Here is a 24,908-nt window from a genome sequence, read left to right as displayed (position 1 = left end):
CATTTGTGCTCTGGCAGCAAATGGTTAATATCATAAAACCAGTGCTGTAAGGAAACCTGCCAAAATTTGCAGGGCAAACCAGGAGTGCAGCATGAATTCAAAATCCCTTCCCCTGAGTGCCTAAGTCTTTTCTTAATGCTGTGAATCATGGGTTAAAGGATTTTAGGTAAAAGCTGGAAAGTTTTCTCTTTATACAGTCAAAAGCCAAGATTTCTCATGTTTTTCTGGAGGAAATATATCCCGTAAATGATGACAATATCGGTCACAGACTTAATGCCCACATAAAACAGCAATTGTGAGACAGACACCTTCCTCCTGTCTTCTCTCGGAGTCCCTCGAGTGTCCCCATCACTCTTAAATCACCATGCCCTTTCTTCTCTACGGTAACAGTGAGCCCGGAAGGACCAAACATCTAAAGCATCTTCTCCCAGGGGCTTCTTCTAACTCAATAGGAGAGTTTAAAACTCTTGACAAAGTCTCCTGTCTTTTTCTCCCTTCATGTCCCCTTCAGCATCTTCCTTTTCTATTTTCACTCTGTGATGTGAAGTATTACAGATTCAGAAATACAGCCTTGTATGAATCCTGGAGAACTCCAAGACCAAAGAAGCAATGAGCAAACACACAACACACTATCTGAAACAATGGAGCACCAGATGAGGCATTAAGGTCTGACCTTGTCTACTTGGGTTCAGAGTGCAAAGATCAGGCACGGGGAGATTTTACCAGGGGAATCCAGGCATAAATAAATAAGGCCTGTAGTGTTCCAGTAACATCCAGCCATCCTCCCTGCATACTGGCTTAACCCTTGACCCTTGATCCTTGACAACTGCTTCCACGGCCTTCTTTTCCTTGGACTTTTTTCATGTGTTCATTACATTTCAACTTACGTTGAAGCATTCTGTTTTCTTGAATGTCTCTACTTTACGAAACATTCTATTTTTAAGTAGACTTTGCTCCTTTGAGTTGTTTTAAAAAGTCCTTGATTATCCATTCCTTTTCTCTATTTTCTATGTTAGTGAGAGTCCACTTCCCCCCTTGGTGTAGGGGAGGCTGTGACCCAGGAATTGGGGGACTGGTATTGGACCTTCTGGTGTCAAGAGAAGGCTGGGAAGTGAGGTGGTGGAGATAAAAAAGTAGAATTTATAAGCCTGTTGGGGCTACTTCAGGAGAGGAGAAGGTGTTTGAAAGGTGGGGAGGCTTGGGGAAGGGGAGAAGGTGCAACAGGAGAAGAAAAGGAGCCATCTCTGTGAAGCCCTCCCATCTAGTGAATGTCCACATGGGGGTTTCTGGAAAGTCTGGGGCTCAGAGCTCATTTATGGTACAAGGGGATATGTTGGCTTGACCAGGGGGACTATCACTCCTGCATTTATATATTCCCTCCCCTCCCTTCTCTGGTTCCCCTCTCTTCTGTGGTGTGGTATTACTGGAAACTTTGACTCATAAGCTTCTGGTGACTTCTTTGTGGTTTTCATCCCAGCTGTGCTGCAAACCATATATTTGATCTTGGATAAGTCATTTTTACCTCCCATGGTTCCAGTTTCCTCATTTGTAAAACTGAGATGACAATACCTACACTGCATGTTTGCTGTGAGAATCCAATAGAACAGCAAAAGTAAAGAACCTAACAGCTGGTCTTGTATATAGTGGGCACCCAGTGGCCGCTTGTGATTGAGAGCAGAGGTGGTTTTTCTCTCAGTCCTACCAGTACAGCGCACGGAGCCATCCCCTGTACACAGGAGGTACTCAACAAATGGAAAATAAAACAAGCTCCACATATAGGGGTTCTCTGCTTCCTGACACCCCGCTCGTCACTGCCAGACCTCACATACCTACACCCTTCCCTCTGGCCACTGGAGAACAGCTATTTATTTGAACTCGGCTGTGGTTTCATTCCTCTATGATGCTCCTCTGCCTGGAACGTACTTTCTCTTCTTTACCCAGTTAATTCTGCCCCTTTCCAATTCAGCCCATGTCTCCCTTCGTCTGAGAAGCTTTCCCCATCTCCCGTGCTGCCACACCACAAATGATGCCCTGTCGCTCTGGTCCGGTGAATCGTCTTTCTGCCCTGTTAGCCCGAGGTCACCTCTTGTGCACGACTGCGCCCTCAGGGCCTGAGCAAGGGACCAAAGTGCAGAAGGCACCCAGTAAATGGTTTTGATAACCAAAGACAGGGCTGAATGAATGAACATGATGATGTGGCTCTTTAGTAGCAACAGACTTTGAGTCACAAGCTGAGCCATGTTTCAGTCTACTTGGGCCATGACCGCAGCCTGCTGACCTCAGGGGCCTGGAGTCTGTGGCCACAAGAAGGTGGAGAAGGATTCTGGAAAAGAACCTCTCTCCTCTTCTCACAAAGAGCCATCATGACAGAGTTGCTCAGAAAAAAGAAATTTTCAACATCTTGCCAATGGAAGAAACTCTAAGAAAGATATTCTCAATTCCACCCAATACTACCTCCCTTAGCATTATTTGTGGGCATAATGGATGTGGCACTGGCAGGGCCAGATGGATGGGTCCCTAGGGAAGGCCCCAGCTTGGCTTGGGGTCTGCAAGTCCCTGGCTATTGAGAACGACCCGGGGCATACCTTGCTTTCAGAATCACTGCAAATAGAATGTGACTATTATGATAATCAATGAATAATCAATTAGTTTAGTCATCTTCCCTTGTAGAAAACCTGCCGAAACAATGATGAATCATGCAGACTCAACCAGGCCCAGAAGATTATAGAAGGGGGGAAAGTAGCTTTGCAGTTTAAACACACACACACACACACACACACACACACACACACACATTTAAAAAAAAAAGAAAGAAAGGAAAAAAACAAACAAACTTAGAAACCAAATCCCCTAGTGTGGCTGTCTCTGGAAAATGAATTCCACAGGCACTGACTCCAAGATGTTTTATCGAATGTGCTTTAGACTTGTAGGTGATGCATTGTCCCTCAGAGTCATTAAAAGGAACCCAGATAGCTGTAACGCAGCTTAGCTTCCAAGAAGTGCACACTGTCCTCACTTGTACTCGCACACAATATATGGTTATTGTTAGATGTGCACATCCCCACATGCTGCCTGGATGGGGGTCTCTTTGTCCTTTATTCAGATGTGGGATAAGGATGCTTTCAGCACAGCAAGATGAAGCCATGCCTCCCCACTCAGAGCAGCCCCACCGCCCAAGCGCGAGACAGAAGCGCAAAGTCCCTTTGTTCCTAATGCAATGCTCATCTTTTGTCACACTGGCCCCCAAAGCTCAGATACATGCAGACCATTTTTAAATAATTTTGATAATTTCTGGAAAACGTCATCTCTCTTAATTTTGGGGTAAGTAATGCTGTTAGGAAAGCTTTATAATCCATTGTTGTGGACACCCTACACTGAAGGCATTTAGAAAAAAATGATCCATGTTGGGTTTGCGTTTCATTGAAAACAGAATGGTCATTATCCAGAGTCCAGATGACGCCTCCCTTTGTGACACTGTGTTGGGGGTCCAACAAAAACCCTGCCCTTTCTACAAAGGACACTGGCAGAGAAATGCTCCAGGGAAGGCTGCCTTGGGACTGCCTGGGCTCCAGGGAGGCAGCTCCAGTCATTCTGTGCTCAGGATGCTGGGCCTCAGAGCAGGGTGTCACTTTAGTTTTTGACAGCGAGGGCAGTGAACATTGCAAATTGCAGATTTGCCCGAACAGAAGCCAATAGGGTGGCAAAGCATTGATTCCACCGAAGCCCTGCCCCCCAGGGAAGGCCTGATTACATCTTAATGTTTTTCTAATGGGACTTAGCATCGCAGGAGTAGACATTTCTTTACAGAGAAACTGTGCAAGACCTTGGGCATCCTGGCCAGGGAGGGAGGGCGATTTGCGTGCCCTGGAAACTCAGCTTCTCCTAGAGCATCTGAAGGGGAAGCCACGAGGTGGACTCGGAGATACTTTTGAGTAGAACTCTTCCATTGTGCACACTGGGAAGACCCCGGATACCGGGTCTATCTGCTGTGATGGGGGTGTGGGCCATCACGCGCCGAAATGATGCCATGAATGGTCTTGTCCATTCCTCTTAGGAACAATCGCAAAGTAAATAATCTTCACCTTCTGCTCCAGAGACTTTTGTTTTCTCATTCACGACCTACCAATTAAATCAGTTGAACTTAATACATCTTTACATAAAAGCACATTTTAAGGATTTATTTTAAGCATGAGATTATCATCATTATTATTTCCTTCCACCACCCCTTTCTGGTGATACTTCAACCGGCTCTATGGGAGGGACCAGCAGATGTCACTGTAGTTCTGTTTATTCATCTTTTCTCTTGACGGGATTCTAGTTCTAGCCTTTTGGGCTCAGCCGATTGCATTTCTTATTTAATCAAAGCATAATGCATCATAACATTTGTAATTCATGTTGTTATTATTCTTTCATTGTGTGCAGAATTGGATACATATCTTCGCAAACAGAGACGCAAGCTAAAAAGTAGCCCAGACACCCCCAGTGAGGTGTGGAAATCAAAAGCCCTGCTGGAGAGCCACGATAAGACACGAGGACAAAAGAGCAGTGAAGGGCATCTGCACACTGACTCTTCCTTCTGGTGGACAATCTCAGGATTAAAGACGGACACATTCCCTCCATTCCTATGGAAGGCTTTCAGGAAGCATCAGCCGGGGGACAGTGAGTGCTAGGTGTGAGGGCAGATCCCCTGTCGGGATGGCAAGAGACTGCTCAGTAGAGGAGGAAGACGGGACGGAGGCTGTGGGAAGTCTTCAGGGATGAAATCCCTGGGGTGCAGCATTATCTGCATTAAAAGAATCACTGCACTCTTGGATGAAAAAAAGACCCACGTGTTAGCTTCAGGATTTTGGTTCAGCAGAAGGTGTGATATAGTTTCTGGGAAGTTTCGTGCTTGAGGGAGAGAGGTCGCCCGTGTAATGAAGAGAGCAGGACAATGTGCCTGCCCATGCCCTCCACACTTAAAGAAAGTCAATGTCAAATTGAAAAACCAAAACGGGCTTCTTTTTAGAGACAATCACATCAATCATTTGAGCAATAGAAAATTTTGTGGTACTTATCTGTGGTAACTTAGGCAAAGAACATGGATGAACAATTATATGTCATTCAGTCACAGAGCCTGGTCTTATGCAAAGATCACCCAGGAATAAGTAAATGAAGCCCCGCAGCTTGTAAACAAAGCCATGCTAATGGAATGACCTGTCTTTAACAGAAGTTATTATATCCCCTCTATGGCCCAAATCATTCAGCACCCCACGAGCGAAAGATGAAATTTTAGATGGACACATTCAATGGAAAGGCCATGTCTGGGAGGAAGTCTTCATGCTCAGCCCTCCCACCAATTGGCACCCCCCAACACATACACACAGCTGCTGAGTTAAAAAGTTGGATTATCCAATAATACAGCCAGTCTTAGTTCGTCTCTACTATTTGCTATTTTGACTTAATTTTTATCCAAGAGTTCAAGCCAAAGTCATCGTTAGAAAATCAGATTCTCAATTAAGCATTTTTATTTCCCTTTCTCTCCTTTTCCTCTTTCTTTATAGTAGCCAGTCTTCAAAATGGTTCCCAATGATCCGTCATTCATTCCTTTGCGTAATCCCCTCTTACACTGTATCAGGATTGGTCTATGTGGCCAATAGAATATGGTGGAAATGAAGGTGTGTAATTTCTGAAAATAGATGATAAGAAACACTGGCTTCCACCTTTCTTCCTCGTGTCTCGCTTGGTCTGGGGGAAGTCAGCCAGGATTATAAGGATAAGTTATAAGGATACCCAAGCAACCTGTGAGAGGCCCATATGGAGAGAACTGAGGCCTCCTGCCAGAAGCCATCACCAACCTGCCAACTGTGTGAGTGAGCCACCTGGGAAACAGCTCCTCCAGGCCAAGTCAAGCCTTCAGAGGACCACAGTTCCCGCCAACACCCTGAGTGCAACTCTGTGTGAGACCCTGAGCTAAACCTTACATCTAGTTGAGTTTCTCCCAAGCTTCTGACCCACTGAAACTGTGAGAGACTATACATATTTTTTGCTGTTTTAGAGAACCAGGGCTACGGTGAGGCAAGCTGGGTGCATAGGATACAAAATTTAAGGGGATACTCACTCTGGGGGTCGTGTAAGTCCATTGTCACTAGCCACACCCTAGTCCTGGACCCATTGTTTTAAGTCATTCAGTCTTGGAGAGATTTGTTACTAAGCTATAGATAAGTGATACATTCTTCTCCTTCTTCTTTTCCTCCTTCTTCTCCTTTTCCTCCTTCTTTTCCTTCTCTTTTTTTCTTTCTCCTTTGTGGAATTGCATTCAGGGAAGTTCATTTGGGCCTCCTAGATGTTTGTCACTAATTTCTCTTTAGGTTTCCTATTACCAGAAACTGTGCTGTAACTAACCTCTTAGAGATACTTCTTTTTGATTTAGAATCCAATATTATAGTCCTTTATGCCATTCAATTAATTTAGAAAACAAAAGAGCCACAACCATCATGCATACACTATGTTTCTAGTACTGATACATGATAATGGCATCTTTATCAGATGCTATCATATCAAGATGATATTAAAGCCTCTCTCTTACCACAGGTTGTAATAATAGAGAACATTTTTCATGATGTGAAACAATGGGTTTGTGGTTTAGAACACAGCCTGGAGTTACTGTTGGGGGTAGGGGGGATGAAGTAATAGCTAAGGTTAATGTAGGTCAATAAGAACCAGAAGCTTTTCAGTAAAGACAGGGTGACCAAAGACAAAGACTTTAGTGAGAGGATGAAGGACAAATATCCACTTCAAAACTGTATAGCGGCTGATTTTGAGCACTTGGCTCACGCTTCCTGAACAGAGATTGATAGATGCTGTTGTGTGACTTTAAACTTTCCTGACCACTTCCAGAATCTGTCAATGCACTCAGCAATGCCAGCAGTAACAACACGCCTCCTCAGCCCCAATTTTTCTAATATTAGAAGATTCATGGGAATATGGAATTTTAAATGAAATGCAGGCCATTTATTTTATTCTTTTGCCTTTTGGCAAGTTTGAATTCTCTGTATTTTTGTTGTTGTTTTTTTTAAAGATTATACTTTCACAAACCGAATACAGTTCAGGAGTCCTTTTAGATCCCATTTACACTACTAAGGTGTTATGGAATATAGTTAAAATCTTATTCATACCAATGATTACTTAGACCATGTAGAGCATAAAAATATTTTTAAATTAAATTCTTCTCAGATATGTTAAGAGTTGATGAAAATAAATTTAAGAGGGCCAGCATGTTCTTTCTCCACTTCAAGGACTTAGTACTACTAGTGTACTATCAACTCTTAAGACAAAGGGAACTCCTAGCATACCATGAATTTGATAATAACAATAACAACAGCAACAGCAACAAGAAAGTAGAGGAGGAAGAATAGAAGGAGGAAAATGGGGGAGGAGGAAGAGGAGGAAGAAGAAGGAGGAGGAGAAGGGGAGGAAGAAAAGAAGAAGGAGGAGGAGGAGGCGGAAGAAGAAGTAGAACCAGCTAACGTCTCTTCAGCATGAACCATCCAGACACTGCTCTAAGTGCTCTTTACATGTATTGTTTAATTCTCACAAAAACTCTACTGAAAAATCCTGCTGTTATGCACACAATACAAGAGAGGCTGAGCTACACATAAATTGAGTAATCAGAGATCACATAGCCAATAAGTGGCATACTCAGGAAGGCTACCAATTCTTCAGGTTACCGATAAGGCATTGTTAGTCTCCTTAGATGTTTTGTCAATGTCCCTCAACACTGTTGTTGAGGTCATGGAGCATAGTCACTTCTAGAAGTGATGCCTTACTCAGCACCACTCAATGGCCTGTAGCAGTTATAACCATAACGACCAGAGTGGGGAGATGCAGAAGGGCCTCCACTCGGGGGCGCCTGGGTGGCTCAGTCATTACGCGTCTGCCTTCGGCTCAGGTCATGATCCCAGGGTCCTGGGATCGAGCCCCGCATCGGGCTCCCTGCTCCACGGGAAGCCTGCTTCTCCCTATCCCACTCCCCCTGCTTGTGTTCCCTCTCTCGCTGTGTCTCTCTCTGTCAAATAAATAAAATCTTTAAAAAAAAAAAAAGAAGAAGGGCCTCCACTCAGTATGGGCAGAAGAAAGTGAGCCCACTATAAAAGTATGTTGACAACAGCTTCAAGTAACAGGAGATGGCTTAAAGAATTTGGTAATTGGCATCCACAGAAACACTGATTTGTTTTCGGAGATACTTTTGATGGAGGAAGGGACACAGTCAGTGTTCTTTACATCCATAGCTACAGCCACCAATCACGGAGTCCTTGGGGGTGACAAAGAGCATGGGGAAGAGGTCATTCTTTGAGCCTCTCTATGTACTTGAATGACTACCTCCGTGTCAGTACTTCCACGAATAGAGTGCAAGCTCTTTGAAGGGAGGGAACATCTGATCTTTGACACCAAACACAGTGTCTAGCATTTAACAACCATTCAAATATATTGACCTGACGTTTGAGTAGGAAGAATGATTATATACTCACAGCCAATGAACTGTAATGGATACAAGAAATAATATAGGCTTCGGGGCCCTAGGCTTTGGTGCCGGAAAGAACTGAGTTCAAGTCCAGGCTCTGCCACTTCCTGGCTATGCAATTAGAGAAATAACTTAATCATTCTAAACCTCACTTTTGTTACTCTTACAAAAAGAGTAATTGCAGTGTATATTTCATGGAGATAGATTGAAGATGCAACTATGAAGTAAGAGTTGAGAACATGACTTAGGAACAGACTACATGGGTTTGAATTCTTGGGCAGCCTCTTAATTAGATATATAACTCTAGACAATTTTTTTAGCCTAGCTGTGCCTCAGCTTTCTCATCTGTACAATGTGATAATAATTGTATTTACCTCATGGGGTTTTGTGAGGAGCAAGGTGTCAACACATATAAAATGCTTACAACAATGCCTGGTAAATAGCAAGTCCTATAGCATTCACTATTATAGTTAAGTCACAGAACGCTTTTAAAGCTCAAGGCGCAGGGGCCGGGACAGTGAAAATGCTCAATAAATGGTTGTTATTGTGTACTTTACCAGTAATAGTCAATATTAGCTGGAAGGAGGGGGTGTCTAATGTGAAATGTGAGTGAAGTGTAAATTGCTACAGTGTTGCAACTTAACCAATGCTATTGTCTATTTCCCGTGAGTGACACTCTAAATTAAACTGTTTGCTCATTAAGTGACTATTTCCTGGGATTTTTGAGTCTGTGGTAACATCCAATAGCTCTTCTGGCTAATGTCACATGTTGATTTGTTAGTGGTGATCACTTAGTGATGATCGGTGTTGAACCTTAGCCATGGTACAAATATCCTCTGTGTTTTATGGGCTATATATTTGGAACTTTAGCAATACTTATCAGGGGGCTCTTCCTTAAAGGCACACATTCTGATTTTATTGTGCCCATTTTTCTCAAAAGCAATTTTTTCCTCCAGAGCCAATGCTGGCAGAGGTATTACAGAATCAGAATGGCAGGAGACCTTCAGACCCCACCGAAGAGCCTGTGGGGCCGGAACCTTCTCTCTCCTTCTGTCTTTCATCGGCAGGAGCCATTTACCAGGTCCTTGTTCTCAAAGGACTAACTGGGGCCAGGGCTTGTTCTCAAATGCAGACTCTCCTTTTCGCTCTCACTTCTGTCGGAACAACTCACCCCCGGTTGCTTGTCAGGTGCAGGCTTTTGGCAACCCGGAGACAGGCTCAGTGGAAGCGCATGTTCCCGACCATGGCATAGCCATTGACAGGAAGGCTGGCATGTGTCTCTACTCCGCGGCCAGCCAGGTGATCGCTTCCCCAAAGGTGGGAGCAGGTGCTTCTCCTACGTCTCCACTGTGCCTCTTTTTCTCCAGTCAGGCTGTTTGGTGGGTTGCCCTTTGGTACAATCCACTTAGACAGGGCCTGGCAGACAGTTTATGCCACTCTGGGGCACCTACGAGAGCCAGTTGATCGCCAATCATGCTGGTCTCTTGGCCTGCACAAATCTTTCCCTCAAGCTAGCCCACATTTAAAGGAAGTCCATCAGTAAGAGAATTTAAAAAATACGTGACAGAGTTACGGTCAGAAATACAATCTCCTTTGGGAGGGGAAATATTTTAAAAGTCATTGCCAGTCCTGGAAAACTACATGTGAGTTAACTTGTCAGGGTTACAAGTGTGGCCCTGGACCAGGCCGCCAGGATTTGGCCCTTCCTACTTATGTATCCACTGAGGAAGTGTCTGAAGGGACACAGGTTCCAGGAAATACAGTGGCCTTGCATTGAGGTGTCATCATTCCGCAGCTACTCAGAAAGCAAATTTCCTCCGAGACCACAAGGCAGGGCCCCGACTCCAGGCTTAGGCTGGCTCCTTCAGTGAGGGACATCGTGGAAGAGGGGACACACACTGGCCTGGTGCAAAGTGGGGTCAGAGGAGAGGGTTTACTTGATGAGCTCATGCCCCAGAAAATGAAAACAGGAAGGGTTTGGGATCCAGAGCCTGTAAGAGTCTTGTAAAGTTCTGAGACTTTTATGATGTCCTCACATGGGCGTGCTTTGATCACCCTGACCATTTTTACTGACTGGTTTGTGGAAAAGCTTTCCAAATGAAGGGGCCTTGTGCTTGTGTTCAGGTTTGCAAGGAAGAGGGCTCCTGGGAAGATTCATCCTCCTTAGCCGCTTGGCTGTGTGGTGTGTGGCTCTAAGGGGGAAAACATGGGGGCTGCAGCAGTCTGCAGAGCAAAGCAGAAGGCTTGTAGGGAGGGGTAGAGACCCACGTTCCACAGGAAGGAAGGTGAGTAGAGAGCAGGCCCCTCCCACAGGGGATCTGGCACCCCTGCTGCCTCTCGATCCTTCCTTTTACTCCGTTAGAGCTGCCTTTGTCCCAAGGACCAAGCTATCTTAGCTGTCCAAGAGGCAACTTCACTCTTCTCTTCAGGGAAATTCACTTGACATAAAAGAAATATAGACACATACACATACACCCACACGTATTTATTAAAAATGCATGTCACTGACATAAGCCATTTTCCTTCCCGGGGATAACTGCAATTTCAAAGATTACTAGGTAAGAAGGAATGCTACACTCATGGGACTAGCCCTGGCTGGAGACATTTCAGGCATCAGTTAAAGGTTTCAGGGAAACTATTTTATCTGCAGAGGAATCACAAAGGAAGAGGGGAAAGATGGGTTGGTTTGGTGAATCCACTCTCTAGAAAGTCAAAACTCAGGCCAGTACAAAGCTGTTGTGTTGAGTTTATCCGCAATGCCAATTGATGGATGTTGTTACGGTGACCTTCCTAGGACCCTTCAGATAGTACCGTAGAGGCTTCTTTTCTCTTTTATCTGTAAGGCCAGCCTTGTGTGAAGCTGCGCTGACCATGAAAAACTAAACATCCTTGTCAGATAGTAAATTCCACTAAAGTAGGAACTAGATCCATCCTTGAGCATAAATTCTGAATGTTTAGCTCAGAACTCTGTACCTCACGGTCACTTAATAAATATTTGCTGACTTGTTTACACACTGCTCAGAAAAGATGTGTCCATGAAAATAAGCATACACAGCATTTATCTGTGAGATCTTGGGCCAAGTCTCTAGGCTTTTTGGATGACTGTTTCCTCATCTGTAAAGAATACAGGGCTAAATTTTATTGGGTGCTAACCCTGAACCAGGAATTGAGCAAAGCACTTCACAGTCATGATCTCATTGAGTCCTTGAAACGTTGTCTACAGAGTATGACCTATTATAATTTTACAGTTGGGAAAACTGGCAAAAAGAAGCCTCAGGCCTCTGAGTGGTCACGTGGCAGAGTGACAACCTGAACACAGTTGTCTGGTTCCAGAGTCCACAGTCTACTCACTACCTGTAATGGAAAATAACAAAGATGCCTGTCACTAATTCTTTTATGTACTTACCTAACCTATCTCTGGGGAGTGTCCTCTGCTCTAGGCAGCCCTGGAGCTGTGGTGTGAATTCAGTGGAATGAGGAGAGGAGAGCCTCTCTCATTAGGAATGCTTTTGGCTGCAAATAACAGAACATCCCACTAACAGTGCCCTGTAGGCGGTCGGCTTTCCAGGAGTGGTGATTCTGCTGTGCATGCTTGGGCATTCCCCATCCTAGGAATCTTTGGTTGGAAGGGCTATGCTTTCTCAGCTTCTGCATGAGCTTTGATTCTTCCCCAAATCCATGTGGGCCACCCACGTGAGGCCTTTGTCTGCTTCCCACTGCCCCATGCAAAATGCCTCCTCTTGCGTGGGGGATACAGATGCCCCTTGAGTGGCAGAATTAGAGAGGTCCTGGCTCTTCCTGTAAGAAAACTTCATTTCCTGTAATGCCTGCAGCCCATTTCTGTGAAACCAGGCCATGAGTAACTAACTGGAAGAGCAATGATTTGAGATTTAAAAGATTACTTTTGGTGGAACCCCCTGATAGTTCCCTTCATTATTTAAAATTAACTTTTTTTTCCTTTCAGATGAGCAATTGAAATGGGGAGTGTGGCAATTAAATGTTTGGCTACTGCCATGTATGAGGGTCTTTGTTTTTCATTACTGTGTCTATTTTTTCCTGTTAGGGGATATCCTGAAATGAGGTTGAAATGTCTTGTATACCCACACTTTCTGCTACATTTTTACTGCCAGTGATAATGCTCTCACTGAGGCCCCATCACTTTGTGGACTTGGCAATAGCTTCCTGACTTTTCTCTCCTCTGATCCCTCTGATCTATTCTGTTCCCTACCACCAGATTAATCTTTCTGAAATACTGCTTTCATCACATCATTGCTCTGCTCATGAAACTGTGTGGCTCCTTTCCAGCCCATGAATAAACTCCAGTATGTCCAGCCTCCACCCTCAGGCCCCTGGTGTCCCTCTTTCCCCCTAAATTCCCCAGTGAGAACTCATGTCCCCCATGAGGCAGCTCCTTGCACTGTCCTACCTCCACTCTACTCTCTACTCTCCCTCTCTTAGCTCCTCCTATTCACCTTATTGCCAAAGGCTCTCTTCAACCATGTAGACTCCGCTGGCCAGACTTGCCTTCCTCAGCAATCTCTCCTCCCTACTACTGGATATTCTGTCTTCCTTATTACCCTGAGACATTTTCACAACGTGCGAGGATTGAGCAAATGTTAGATGAGCTTATTACTTATGGCTCCAGGACTTGACTCTACCATTCTCCCTATTTATCGCCCTCAGTAGATCAATGATGCTTGTTATAGTATAATGAACAACTTCTGAGATGGGTTTGAGTCAGACATACTTATGGTAGACATTGTTCGTTGCCCTTCCACTGTCTCCCTTCTACCTTACCAATGAGATCTCTATTTTATTCAGCACAGTAATGTGCCCAGCCGTAGTGGTTTAATCTTAAATATAAGCAAATCAGGACACTCGCGGTTCAAATTCCATTACAGCCAGGAGTGGCTATGTGACACGGTACTGCCGAGTATGGGAGACATCTTTGAGAAGCGTTTTGTTTCCCCATAAAAAGCATAGTGTTTGAAGAGAAAGCTCAGCGATATTGAACCGTTCACTTCTTCTTGCTTTAAATATCATTAGGATGCACGAGACCCATATCGAACATTTTGCAACCATGAGACAAAAAGAGAATGAAAAGTCAACATAACTGAATATAGTAAACAGAAGGACAAGAAGAAGCTGGGTGCTTGGTGTCTTTGTTGAATCACTACGTCAACAGGCAACTACCGCTCAGCTTCCTGTATGTGAGATAATCAAATATCTTTAATCCTTAAGCCTCTGTTAGTTGGATATCCTATTACTTGCAGCTGAAATCATCCCTAACTTGTTCAACTATATTCGTATTTCCAGAGCCCTAAACAATGCATGAATTTAATCAAACACTTTCAACCAGTACAGGAGCAGATGCTGTGATATTTCATAAAAAAGGAAATCTTCAGGAAATTAGCATTGTGTGCATGTGCAGCTGGGTAGATCGCATTTATAAGAGAAAAAAACTTTCAATGACAAATGTTAAAGTGTGAATTCATAGGCATAACAATCAATTCAATAATAAGACATTTGGGGAAGGAAAAACAAAGGAAACAGTAGAAAGAGTCTATTAATCCCACCAACAGGGAAAACCTGCGCTTGGACTCACTTTTTAAAATCACCACGTTTTTAGCTGTGAATAAGGTCCCACTAATATTTATCTCCACTCTTTTGTCTTCATATTTCTTTGAGAAAGCTTCTTCCAAAGCAATATTCCTGACCCTCTTTCCCCCCCTTATGCATTCCTTCCCATGAGAATAGCGAGTTACTGTATAAGAAAGTTTGGAAGAAGGTTCCGGGCCGACTCCAGCCAGCATCTCCCTGGCTTTCCAGGCTCTGGTAGAGCAGCTTGACCTCTGCTAATCCATGCAGTAAGCTTCACGGGTCTTGATCTGCCCTGTATAGGTGATGCCTGCAGTTTGAACAGACAAGTTCAAATCCAAGGGGATATATTAGGAAACTCGATTGTGGTCATTAGTCGAACATAGCTCTCCAATTCAGATTTATTAGTAATTAAGTTGATATTTTGATCTCCATCAGTCTCTCTCTTGTGTCTACTTCTCAGTTGGTTTCAGATATAGGAAGGGAAAAGAGTTTACTATTAGTTGATGACCTGGAATGCTGACCTAGAGCCACGGGTATGGAATTCTTCTGGGAGTGTCAGAAAATCCGATCTTCTCATTTTTGGAATAATAATAACACTACTTTTTCTGATTATTTATTTATTTATTAGTTTATTCAGTGACTTATTTATTGAGTATAATATATGCGCTAGACATGTGCTGAATATACAGTGGTCAGCAAAAATAGACATGACTCATATAATAAATAATCAAATATAAAATTAGATTATTCTGAGTGCTACTAGAGAGGGACAGAAGGTCACTTCCCATGAAAACTGATAATAAGGGGATTTGATTTAACTGGGGAGATAAACAAAGCCTTCTCTGAGGAAGCAATTCTTAATCAGAGGAATGAATTGGTACTAACTTGTTGAAGGGAGAAAGAAAGAATATTCCAGGCACATGCAAAGGCCCTGTGACAAGAAGGAACATGGCAAGTACAGGGGAATTAAAAGAGTCCAGAGCAGATTGAGGAGGAAGAAATAAAGTGAAATTTTAGATGAGGTTAGAGAGACAGGTGGGGGCCAAATCATGCAGAACCTGGAAAGCCACTTTAAGTAAGGAGTTTGGTCTTTATCTTCAGAATGATGTTTTAACTCCCCAGGCCCTTGAGACTCTCCAAATTCCTGCCCTGCGTCTCAGTCCTTCAGCTGCGTTCAGACCACGGGGTACATCAGAATCAACAAGAGGTTTTGTTACAGAAGATTTCTGAGTCTCACCTCAGAGTTTCAGATTCAGCAGATCTGGGGTGGAGCCTGATTATCTGTGATCCTAACAAGGTCCCCTGTGCCACGGCTCCCTCTGTGCCCGCACTTTGAGAACCACTGTTCTAGGGGAAATGCAGCTTTAGATGGGCTTCCTGCCTCTCTGGGATGTGGATAGCATGATTTCTCACTGCCTTGGTGACTTCCCAGTGTCCTTAAACTGATGTTTCTTTTCGTGTGTTGCATATGGCCAGAGAGAGAGTTGTTCTTTACCACCTACTCTTCTGTTGCCAAAAGAAAATCTTCCAAACTAACAATGACGGCTAATACTTACAGAGAAATTTTCGGGTATCACACTGGGGTTGGCATGGCTATTGACTGGGCAACTCTAGGGGGCGTCATTCACATCGTGTTTTATATGACTGGGGGCACAGTATTGGCTGAGGTGTGCAGTGCAGCGGCCCCGCATAGCTGAGCGCTGGGCACAGAACTTGATATGCGTGATTTCACGTATCCCACGAACTTTCTATTATACTTATTTGCAGATGAGCAAACTGACACTTTGAATGAATCACTTTCATTCTGTGGTTGGTCAACGGCTGACACTATTTCTCGATGTGTGGGAAAGAGCCTGCATTAAGCCTCTGAACTTCCCACTATCCCTATCTGTAAAATGGGCACAGTCGTATTTATTCTCCACCTCAGAGCTGGGTAGAGTGAATTAATGAAGCAGGGGCTGAAACTCCTGAGAGTTTTGGGGAGAAGAGAATTAGCTTTCATTATTGCGATCCTGTTCAAGAAAGTGATTTGGTTACGAAGGTATAAACACCTCCAGTTGTTAAGCAAGCAAATGAAGACAACCAACGAAGCAGAGCTAAGGCCAAGGCAGGTGTTTCAAATAGCCCTGCAGAGTGATGGCAAGAGGCAGTCACTTTTCAAATGGCACCCTGCTTTTAAAGACAACAACTTCCCCCACTGAGGCATGTAAGAGCAAGCTTCTCCTCCCCCAGTTTTCCTCCTTCCCTTAGGGACGGCAGGTGTTCAATCCATCCTTCTTTCATTTCTTCTCCTTCCTCAGTGACTAACTACAAAGTGCTAATTTAAAAAGTAGGGATTTGGAGAGCACCTAGATCCTTCAGGCACTGTTATTGCAACATAAAACCCTTTACTTAGAGGTCACAGGTTCAGGTCTAGGCTGGGTCAGTAGTGACCACACGTCTGCTGGCTGGCCATCTGCTGGCTGTTTCACGGTTCATGTGAGATGAATTGGTGGCCTCAGCTCGCCCGCCAGGACACATCAGAACTGGTGCTGCCAGAAATTGGTTGGCAGTTGGCACAGAGGCCAAGACCCCAACTGGAAGCCCTAGCCCTCTGAGGTTCCTTCCTAGAGAATGTGCACATGGGACAAGGGGGAAAGGGCAGGAGTTACCTGGGAGAGAGAGCAAGAATCATTGTCTTATCCTTCCACCTGCTTGACTACAAAGAAGATGCTTCTTTTCAGACCTAGGGAAGGGGTTGACTTCCTGGTTTGTCAGAAGCTTTATCCAGCAGAGAGCAGGTGATTGCCAGTGGTAAATGTGCAGGTAATGTCGTATGGAGGAACACTGCTCTTGCTCTCTTGACTAAAGAGAGGAGCTAGACTGGAGAACATGCAGGAAGGTGATAGGACAGGGAAGAATGGGCAGAAACCTCTAGAAAGGTAGAGACCTCCATTTCTTCTTTGCACGTGTAAACAATCACGTGAGCCTCAGAGATCCAGAGAAGCAAGCAGTCGGATGTCCCGTTGCTTCTCTCTTGCCTGACATTATCCCAGCTGGAATCATGCTCCCTGTAGCAAGGCCAGGTCCCCATCTCCTGCTCTTTTATGTCCCACAGGCTCAATGTCAAGGACTGGTGTGGACACGGACACCCCCTACTCTCCACTGGGTCTAGGCATTCTCAGACTAGTTTTGGCTCAGGAAACAGACCAGAAAAGGGCACTTGAGTTGTTATTTTCAGTTTGAAAGTAGTCGTTTATTAAATGATGAAATTACAAAAAATAATCATGGTAGATACCTTAGTACATCCTTCTAATAATCCTATTGATCTGGTCTTCCCTGTGGCCAGCATCGCCACCTTCTACAAAATGGGTGGTCTTTTTCTTCATTCCCCCTCATGGAGAAGATAATTTGAAGGGCCATAAGAAGTTGTTTGCTTCTTTGAAACGTTTTCCAATAGTATAGACCTCGTGAATCAGATGCTCCATGCAGATGGTGCCGTGTTTACCAAGAGATCATGCAATCAATGTGTTCTCTGTCAGGGCAATTCCCTTCTTGTTGATTTTGCCATATCCACGCTTGTAGATCAATTCATTCACTGACTTCAGGTCTGGGTCCCCCTCAGGCTATATATGGTTCCACAATCCTCAGCATATTGACTGAAGCCTTGTTGAGCTTAACAAAGGTGCCACTGAGGATCTGGCAAAGGTGAAGATGCTACAACACCTTTTGAACCTTTGGGCTCACACCACTGATGGCCCTGCTCCTGATGACAAATACCAGTGTGGTTTCCACAGGTACATAGAAGTTGCCTGTTTTTCTTGCCATCCTCACCATTTGAATCTCCATTCTGTACATCTGCCTATATTCCTTGTGGTAATGCTCAGCTTTTCATAGATAAGCCTTTCGAAGGCTTCATAGATTGCCTTTCGAAGCATCTTTTTGGGCAAACATCTTTCTCAGACGCTTGAACTTCAACTCTGCAAAATTCCTTTGCTTTTTCTTAAGGGTTTCTGGCTCAGCGGGAATCTTCTTTTTCTTCCCTTCTGCACCCTCCTTGGTTCCAGATGGAAAAGAGGGAGGACACTTGAGTCTTAAGTGCCACTTTTTGTTTTTATTTATTACATTATCCATACTATTACCGAAGTCCTCGCCTGAATCCAAGGGCAATTTATTAAGTACCAGGTCCTTTCTGACTTTTGTTGGAGCCCGTGGATCTTTATCACACTGTCAATAGAATCTAATACAGTGGGGTCCAACTTTCAGGGGGCCAGTGTGTGATTGAAGTTGAGGTGGTAGTAGTGAGGGACATGGACCATTCTATCCAGCAGTCTGGTGGTGGAAGAGAAAGACAAGGTGATGGGGTTGGGGGAGGAGTTTGCAGGGAAGTTTGTTAGAATGAGGGAAGAATTGTGCATATATTTTCAGTTTGAGAGATGGTAAAGAAGGAGAATAAAAATGCATGAGACAGAAGGGGAAATACTTTTTAACCAAGCACCGAAGGTAGGTAGAAAGGAAAGGAATCAGCTGCATAGGAAGAGGAGGAATTCCTGAAGATGAGGGTTAGGGGGAAGAAAGGGTGCCATTTTGGATACCCTTAAGACGTGGAGAGGGCGGCCCTGGGCTCTTCATCAACAATGTGCTCTCTTTTCTTTGTGCGGTAGAAGACTCTTCCCTGAGAGCTGGCTGGGAACCTGAGGGATGTGCCAAAGATGCAGGGAAAGGGAAAAGAGGCCCCAGGGGGACAGAAGTGGAGGGCTGCTGGCCAGGCTGGGCTCAGATGGATTTGCACCCTCTATCTGTGTATTAGTATCATCTTTAAAGCCGTCCACCATGGCTTGGCTTTCAGTCATGCAGCGGGGACCAGTGCTCTATATTACAGAAGAAGGTCTGACACGAAAATTGGAGAGAAGGCAGACTATAGAGAATTCCGCCCGATATATACATGGAATGGGGTGGGGGGAGACCAAATGAGATTGTCGAAAAGTTTTCAAAGAACTTTCCAAAAAGCTTTTCTCTGATTTAAGTCAAACAGCATGGAAAATAATAATATGGGGTTCAAGTTCCATTGTCTCTGTTGGGGGTGATGCTTGAAGAAAAAGAAAGTGTGTTCTGTTGTTAGTCATATTTTAATTGGTAACAATGTGAGGCAAAAGTTCAAAACTAAATGCTGGAAATATCTCCCCTCTGGAACATTTAATTAAAATCTGTGGGGGGAAAAGCTTCAAAATGACAGCCAGAGAATAACAACAACAATAGCAAAAGTCCCTGTTAACCCAGATTTGAGGGAGGCAGATGACTTGAAATGAGTCAAATGCATGCGTGTGTGTGTGTGTGTGTGTGTGTGTGTGTGTTTAGGGCGGTGTTGGTGGGGGGCTGGAGTGGTTATCTGGCCACTTCTAGCTAAGACTCAGCCTAGCCTGGATGTTCAGCATTATGAGCCCTGCAAAGGTGTTTCACTCTGACTGAAAGAGTGATGTGGACAGAATTCATCTTTGTCATCTGAAGTCTTGCCTTTTGATGGTCTTTCTTACCCTTTGAAGTTCCTGCTTCCAACCCTTAGGAATATCTGGTATCTTCTCCCATGCCTTCACTCAAACAGGATTTGAAATGCATTCACACTAAGGTAAAAATAACTGAAGATAGAAAAGATCAGTTACTTATCTCAGGAGTATTAGCACTTTAATAAGGCAGGTCTTAGGTAAAATAAATGTTACTGAACTCCAAAATAGCATCACACGGATAAGAGCCTATTCTGCTTATTTATAGAAGGCATTTTGAGACCATCCCACACTCCTGCCAGCAAGAAGCCTATGTGGGATAGCTTATAGAATTACTTGAGTCCTAGAGGGATCTTAGAAATTTTAACATGTTGTATTGATTAAGATGATGTCAAAATCACCATAATAAAAACTGGGGGTTATTGTAGACGAAATGATCTACGAACCCTTAAGCATTTAACATTCCACTTGACAATTTCTCTTTGTCCTCAAAGGAGAAAATTTGTGCCTTACAGGTGGGGTTCAGGTGTGCATACATGTATGAGCACATGCACATCTGTGCTCCACATCACTCCCCCCAAAGTCCCACGCACTCGTGAAGTCGCTCAGTCCTCAAAACCACCCCATGAAGAAGGGACTATTATCTCAACATTATGAAAAAAATAGGGAGCCAAGACATAGAGAACTTGAGTGAGTTGCCCAAGCACAAGCAGCATGCCGGTGGTGCAGCTGGGATTTGAACGCCTGGATTTGTCGAGGGTACAGTATCTTGGCTCTAACCACTCTGCAAGCTGGCTTTGAAAAACTTGAGGTGAACTTCACAGAAGCAGTTGTTTCTGAATAGGTGCTGAAGAATGGGGCTTCCAGGTTGGAATGGGGAAGGTAGGGTCTGGTCAGTCTGCCACATACGTGACATAGCATGGTAGAATTGGCGGATGCAGTACCTCAGGAAGGTGGGCAGCATCGGCTGGACGTGAAGGGGATAATGCATCCCCATTAGCCCATGGCAGTCTGGGTTCTCATCTATTTTCCCAGCATAATTGCAATGGCGGTTGCTTTTACTCTCAAGAGAATTTGAGTTTGGCTGGTGCTAAGTGATGCCCTCACCTGTGGAGGCCTATTCCCGTAGAACCTTGAACAGCCTGCTGCAGAGGTTGCATTTTATTCTGTGAAGTGGAAAAACATGTTTGGTGCCCAGAATTGCTTGGGGGAAAGGACAGGAGTGGCAGAACAGAGACTTGTCCTTAAGGTACTAAAGGACCTACTTTGTAGGATTGTTGAGAAAAATGAAATTAAGTGGGTTGAGAACAGCATGGTATGTATCAAATGCTCAGTACATACTAGTCCTCTTATCCCTCTTTTTCCCCCCTCCTTTTTCTCTTTGTCCTCTTCCTCCTGATTCCACCCTCCTCTTTTCCTCCTCCTTCTCATTTTTCTTCTTCTCTTGGTCATTACTGGGAGCCACAACCAGCCCCGCTTTCTCTTCTGCAAATCCTTCCTCCAATCTTCTCCTGCCTGGCCTCTTTCCTTCATCAGTCAGCAGGGTCTGTGAGCTTTCAGATGGGCAAGTCTAGGGTAAGGATGGTGAACACAGCCTAAGAATAGAATCCAAGGAGCACCTTGAGGTAGTTGGGAGGTGGGGAGGCAACGTGAAGTGTGAAGATTTCCCTAGACCCTGATTTTTGAATTTTAAGAGCTCAGCACACTCAGCTGAAGGCTGTTACATTGGCTGCTTATTCAACCTCATCCTGGCAGTAGGAGGAAAAAAGCCCAACAACCACTGAAAGCCCACATTTTAATGCTCACAGCTGGGAATCTGGTCAGGGTCATGTTACCAATATAAACAGCACAAAGCCGGCAGTCTAATACTAATATCTAATAGATCGAGTATCACACATCAGCATCACACATCAAACACAGACTGCTTTTGAAGCAGATATCAAATAATGTTTCCACTCTTGATTATGCTCCCTTTGTTCTAGGGCAGTAAAAAAAGACATGAGTGAAGAGTCCCTGGTCACATTATTTGGGGAGTTGGTAACAGCAGGGCAAACAGTGAGTAAGGGAAGGGCTGGAAAAATGTTATTATTTATTAAGCACCATCCGTGCACCAGGGACATGGTATAACATTACATTAACCCTGCCAACAGGCTTGTGAGCAGGGATTATTATGCCCATTTTATAGGTGGGGAAGCCATACCCAGAGATGACATAGTTGACCGTCCTACCAACACTCAGTACTAGAGCTGGGATCCAGATACAAGCGCTTCATAAGAACAGCCCTGTTTTTGTTTTGTTTTGGTTTGGTTTTTGGGGTTTTTTTTTGCAAGGAATGATACCCTCGTGACATTAAATGTATATCCAGAGATAATTGCATTGTTTCAGGTTCCTGACCTTGGAGCTCCTTATGGCTTATATTCAGTTGTTAGGAGGGACACAGGCACCATGAGTGAAAAATGTTGAGAGGAGCCATGTAGCCAGACACGTGTGGCTAAGGTGGGAAACCTGGCAGAAGTCAGATCCTAAGCAAAGTGAATAAGCAAGCCATGAGAGTATAATGGAGACTGATAGGTACTACGGAGAAAAATAAAACAGGAAAGGGTTAGGGAGTTTGGGGAGAAGCTTTATTTTATTTGAAATTAATTAATAGTAGGATTTTAAGTGGAACTCTGGTGTCCCACAGGCTTCTTTCAGGCCTGGAACCTCATGGATGCTGCAGAGTAAAGTGGGTTTGAATTCTGCTTCTACTTGCAAGCTGTCTGACCTTGGGCGATGTGTACAAGCCTTTGTTTCCTCGGCTCTTCCAGGGAGTCAGGGTTCGGTGAGTTACTGCACGGCGGTCCTCAGAGTGCCCGGTGTACGCGGTCTACCTTCAAAGAGCACGGGCCCTCATTACCATTTTTACGATTCCACTTGTCCAGCTCCCCGCAGTGACGTTAGTGGCCCACCCGCAGCTCTGGTTGTTATTCTCTCATGGCTTTAGAAGGGGATATCCCCTCGCCCCGTCATTTGTCCACATTTGGAACTCAGTTGAACTTGACTTTGACTCAGAGCCTCCTCTTCCTTTGTCTTTCATTCTCTGGCTGGTAGGCTCCCCCACTGTGTGTCCTGATTATTTCAGAACTTCTCTTCCAGCCATCCTATCTCTCACTCTGCTCTTGGAGCCCACACGTGCAAATATACACACACTCCACAAACACAACACACACCACACGTAAACCATAGGGAATCAGAAAGGAGTTCCCTCAAGTTCTTGCCAGTAGATCTATAAGCACCCCTGAGTCTGTCCATCTCTCTCCTCTTTGCCCCCAGGAAAGTCAGGGGAAGGGTGCCTCCTGCTGAGGACAGTCCTGTCTCTCCCCCCCCCCCCGCCGCACTCGGAATCCCACCTCTTCTTACTTCTGACAAACCTTATACAACTACTTCTCTTATTTTCTTTCCAGGATTATTCCTACATACAAGTTCAAATTTAAACAGATCCCCCACTCATCTTTGTCTTCTTGTTTTCCAACAAATGTCTCAGCACCCATGTCAACACTTCACTTCTCCAATCTCCCCGCCTCTCCACTCAGCACTTGACCCCACTGCCCTCGCAGAGTCACCAGTGACTCGCATTTTGCTAATTCCAATGTATACCGTTCAGTAGCGACCAACCTACTTGACCACTCTTTCCTTCCAGAAAAACATGCTTTCCTTGATTCTAGTTTCCTGATCTTCTATTTCTCTGGTTGCTTCTCAGTCCCCTTTGCCAGCTTGTCTTCTCCCTTAGGAAATTTTAATATATTTTTTAATCTGCCCACTTCTCTCTCCCTCCACGGCTACCATCCCAGTCCAAAGCATTGACTTCTTCCACCTTGACTGTTCAATAGGCTTCTGAATACTCTTGGCAGGACTTCTCTTCATATGCCTGCACTGCAGAGACCACCCTCATACCTGCACTCCTTTACTGGCCTCCCCGTTCACCAAGAATAAAATACTGTCATAGTAATTGTCCTTATCATGGCCCAGAAACCTCTGCATGTTCTCCATGGCCTCCCTCTCCAGTTTTGTCTTATACCCTTTATGCCTCATTTTCTGCTCCTGATACACTGGCTTTCTCGTTGTCCCTCAAGTGATCATGTTTTTTTGTTTTGTTTTCGTTTTTGTTTTTTTCCAGCATCAAGACCTTTGGGTGAGCTCATCCTTTGGTCTGAATGTTCCTGCCCCATTCTTTGCTGAACTCCTGCTTATCCTTCAGAAACAAAACTTCCCTAGGAAATTTTCCCAGAACGTCAGAGAACTAGGTCGAGTCTTTCTGTTACAGGCTCTTCTGGTATCTTGTTCTTCTCCTTCATAATAGTTATTACAATTGACCATTTGTGTCGTTTGGGGTCTAACCTCTCTCTCTGCTGCTTGTTTGTAAGTCCGTGAAGACATATTTAAGTGTCTCCATTTCACCACGGTGCTTGCAGCATCTAGAACAGTACCTGGACCATGTGGAATAAATGAATGAGAGGAAAAACCAACTTTAGTTTTCAAAACCATTATTCCCAAGGTAGACCTGTAAAGCTGTTGTACTTAACATCCGTGTACTTCTAAGAGTTAAACTCAGAGCTCCTGCCTTCCCAATCCCTTCATCATCTCAACTTCCTTTTCCCATTGAGTTCAGGACTCTATCCAGATATCTACCATCACCACCACTTCTTCAAGCCCTGTTTTGAGTGCTTCCTTCCCAAACGTTCTCTGGTTCTCATCTTCCACATTTCAGCTATTGGTGTCACCATTTCCTTTACTTCTTTAAAGTCAAAACTAGGAAACTTAAAAAAGAGCACTTAGAGTTCTTTTTAAAAAAGATTTTATTTATTTATTTAGAGAGAGAGCAAGAGAGAGAGCGTGAGTGGGGGGAGGGGCAGAGGAAAAGGGAATGAGGGAATCCCAAGCAGACTCCTGCGGAGGGCAGAGCCCAATGCAGGGTTTGATCTCTCAACCCTAAGATCATGACCTGAGCCAAAATCAAGAATTGGATGCTCAACTGACTGAGCCACCTTGGCACCCCTAGAGTTCTTTTTTTTACTATAAAAGTATTATATGTTCATGGTAGAAATTTGAAAAATATATTTATTTAAAAAAAAAACAAGAAAATAAAAATCGACTGTTTGTCTAACCAGCAAATTGTAACTATTTTGGTATATACTATTTCCAACTCTTTCTATGCATACACATACATTATTTTAAAAGTGTGGCTGGGTTCTGCCTTCTTTTAAGTTAACATTTTTATTATGGGAATTTTCAAATAGAGAGAACTATATAATTAATACTTATTAACATTTTGTCATTTTTGTTTT

At 44.2% G+C, this 24,908-nt stretch overlaps 1 pseudogene; it reads right to left on the bottom strand.

Annotated features, from left to right (window-relative positions):
- Window positions 1-17,382: 17,382 nt before the first annotated feature.
- Window positions 17,383-23,655, bottom strand: LOC123853262 (large ribosomal subunit protein uL30-like; annotated as a pseudogene).
- Window positions 23,656-24,908: the final 1,253 nt, after the last annotated feature.

The sequence above is a fragment of the Mirounga angustirostris genome, unplaced genomic scaffold, assembly GCF_029215605.1.
Source record: "Mirounga angustirostris isolate CCGP_5_RB_7025 unplaced genomic scaffold, mMirAng1.0.hap1 SCAF_14, whole genome shotgun sequence".
Lineage (NCBI taxonomy): Eukaryota > Metazoa > Chordata > Mammalia > Carnivora > Phocidae > Mirounga > Mirounga angustirostris.
Note: the sequence above shows the minus strand (reverse complement) of the source record. Positions and strands in the feature narration are given on the sequence as shown.